This window comes from Humulus lupulus, chromosome 3 (genome assembly GCF_963169125.1).
Source record: "Humulus lupulus chromosome 3, drHumLupu1.1, whole genome shotgun sequence".
Classification (NCBI taxonomy): Eukaryota; Viridiplantae; Streptophyta; class Magnoliopsida; order Rosales; family Cannabaceae; genus Humulus; species Humulus lupulus.
Window position 1 is genome coordinate 12,483,362 of NC_084795.1, and position 3,882 is coordinate 12,487,243.

Sequence of the window (3,882 nt, forward strand, 5' to 3'; positions counted from 1 at the left end):
ACGCATATTCTTCTCTCCACATCACATCCCACACTCTCTGTCCAAAATAATTAAACTGTAACACATGTTACCCTTCTCCACAATACCCAAAACATAACACAGAAAAAGACCCAAAATTAGCCCACGACAAAGAGGGTGACACGAAAAGATTAGAGAGATTGACGGAGTGAAGGAGATGGCGACAAATAGAGGTGGCGGAGTGATGCCAGGTGTCATGATCTTATTAGTCCATTTCATATTAATTTTTTTTTAAATAATTTCAACATTATATAAAATCAGAAAAAATAATTAAAGCATTAAAAAAATATATATTAAAAAAAAAGAACTAATTGATTTTTAAATATTAAAAAACTGATTTTCCCTCTCTCTCTCTTCTTCTTGTCTCTCTCTTCTCCCTTCTTCTTCATCTTCTTCCAAATCTTTCTTCTCCCTTCTTCATCTAATCATCTAAAAAACATTCCTTTTCATTTCATAAATCATTCCAACGAAACTGGTTTCACAAATTGAAAGGGACCACAAAGAAATTGTCATTTACAAACAATATCAATAAAAATACTTCTTTTACCCTAATTTGTACATTATTTTCACTGATTAAACCAACCCTAGAATCAGTGAAAATGGAGAAAGTATAACTCTTTGTTATAGAGGCAAGCATTAACAAATATGATCCAATAGGTTGCATTAATAAAAGAATATTTCAATATCATGAGTTTGAAATACAGAGGCAATTAAAATAAGTGAACTGTTTTACAGAAAAATGAAAAAAAATATATTATGTTCATAATACACCACTCGAGAATTCCAAGATACCAGTGAAAAAAAAAACTTGATCTAATTATGGTTCTAATAACACAGGTTATGGTTCTTCTGAAATGATGGAAAAAAAAAACTAATTAGGCAATTATGCTAAGTAAAATTAAAGATGAACCTTCAGCAAGAAAAAGTCAGAAAAATGCACACATATGTTCTATATGTATCACCCCTAAATATAAAACGAATCCAAACCTTAATCGAATATTAACAAAATTTAGGCCTTTAGTATACAATATGGGGAATTGAAGATGAAGGGTTAAATTGAGAAATACCGAGAACTTGGCTTTATCGTTTTGGTCCTGGGTATATGTTGACGCCGTTTTTCGTCAACAGTGAATATAGAGCACGTAAACAACAAATAGTTATGACCAAAAAAATGTAATGAGACAAATAGGATTTTTTACATGGTTCAGCAGTTAACTTTGCCTAGTCCACGAGTCTTTGTTATTAGAATTATAAGGTATTTCTGGAAATTCTTTAGAAATGAATTCTCCAGAAATTCTCCCAAGATCACCAAAAATCTCTCTTTTACAAAGGTATATCACATCTCTATTTATAGAGGAGACTTCATAATACAATCCCACACGTCTCTGGGAAGTTATTCTTTTTTCAATAAATTTAATGGCTTTAAAAGTCTGTAACTCCTATATACAAGGAAACATCCCCTGAAGACCAGGGGGCATATAACTGAATAATAAATATCCCTTTATTATAGGGAAGTTACAACAATAAACGTAGACTGCGTCTCTTCAAGTGACTCACTAAGATGTTCGAAGTCAGCAATCAACATCATCAGCATTGTATCAGCCCAGGTCTCTGAGTGACTTTCGAGTATTACTTTCTCCTAGACCACGTAGTATCGAGCTTATACTTATGTCAGGCTCGGAACTTTTGATCCGAGGCCACCCGAGAATAGACGTACTCTGATGTCTTTCTTTCGAGCTTGTAAGGACTTCGAGGCTACCCATCTTCGAGGTTGCCACCTGCTTTGTAGGTTCGGCGCCTAGGTTGCAAACACGTATTCTAGATATTGCGAGCTCACACCTGACGAATCCAGCTTTCGAGATCACAATTTTCAAGGCTTGAAATCTGGGTGTAACAGTATGAGACTGAGACTCCTTTGTTACATAGGTTCTTCACCATTTCTTCAGAGTCATCTTCTCCTTCTTATTCTTCGTCATCTTCGTCGCTGGTGGTAAGTTTGACAGCAGAGGGAAATCTCTTAAGGGATGAGAAAGAGGCTGATGACGCTGAGGACAAGAAGAGAGGTCGAAAGTAAAGAGCGATACCGAGATCAGAAGAGAGAGAGACGGGAAGAAGAAAGAGAGAGGAAGAGAGGAAGGAGAGAAAGAGAGAGAGAGAAAATCAATTAGTTTTTTTAATTTTTTTTTTAATGTTTTAATTTTTTTTTCTGATTTTAAATAATGTTGAAATTATTTAAAAAAAATTAATATGAAATGGACTAATAAGATCATGAAAACTGTCATTATAATCGGTCATAATAGTATTTAACGGAGTGGTAGTGACGGAATTGCTCAAATCATAATGTTTGGTATTTAATTCGTCGACAAAAAAGATGTGGTATATAAGTCTATAAAACTGAAAATATGTGGTATTTATGCCGCAAATACCCCATTCCAAAAATACCTATAACATGCCTCATCAACATGGTATAACGTGATTTGAAAAAAATTGAGAAATCCCGCTTTCCAAATTTTTTTGTTTTTATGGATTATAAAAAGTTAACTTTTGGTTGCTTACGATATTGATAAGATGCATATTGATTACTTTTTTATATATATAAAAAGCTTTAGTTTTAGATCATATTATTTCAAATACTCTTTGGTTACCCAAAAACTTATTTGTACACATCTTAATATACTAATTAGTTAATTTTAGGTTATATTATGGTATCTTATTATTTAACATACATTTTGATCTCATTCAAGGTTATTTCAGAAACTAATTAGTTGTCTTATATTATAACAAGTTATCATATAGCTATTAATAAAAATTAATTTTGTATACTACACACTAGCTTTTAAATGAAAATTTGTAATAGATTTTCTTAGTCACTCATGTAATTTAGATATCTTATTATTTAAGATACTTTTTACATTACCTTCAAGCCTATTTAGAAAAATTAGTTATAGTATGAATAGTTATTCTTATAATTCCAAGTTACCATGAATATCTTATAATAAAAGCAACATTTTTGTTGCTTTTAAAATCATTTAAGATACCAATTAGTTACCTTTTAATATGTGACTAAATTCTTAGGTATCACACAAATTTAAGCAATCAACTTACCTAATGTGTTACCGAAAAGAGTATTCTTATGTTATATTTAAAAGTTACCAAACAGTATCCTAAATAATCTATTTTTAAAAAAAGTTACTTAAAATGTTTTTAAAATAGCTTAAAAAAATTTATTTATTGTTTTAGTCACTCATATATTTTTACATGTGAATTATAGAGGTATACTGATTAACCAAGAAAAAAAATAATTACAAGTTATTTTAAAATCATAGCAAATAATGCACATTTTTTTTGGACTCTTTGATTTAATTTTTACTTCAATAAATTAAAAAAGCATATACGAAGTTACTTTTTATACATTATAGAAATTATCTGGAAAATTTTAGAGATACACTTGGATTTAATTAACTAAAATAAAGATTTTTGTAGAAATGTAACTAATCATTATCTAATTGGTATCGTAAGCAACCAAATTGTTGCTTTTAATTTTAGTGACGGCGAGAAAGCATATGCTTTTCACATTTCAAAATGACTACATTGAAGAGTAGGTCACGATGGTGCCACTCTTGAGCTTAAATGACCAACGGTGTGGCGGTAATTTTTTTTTAAAGTTGTGGAGAAGAAAGAGGAAAAAGAGAGAAAGAAAGAAGTAATATAATGTTATATTGTTTGCAAAAAGCGGTAAAAACAACAATAATTTTTTAATTAAGATGGCTCAAGGCATTTTTTAAATTAAGATGATAAAAATGTGTCAAATGTAAAAAAAAATTATTGGAAAAGTTACAAAATTACATTAACATTTAAAATATA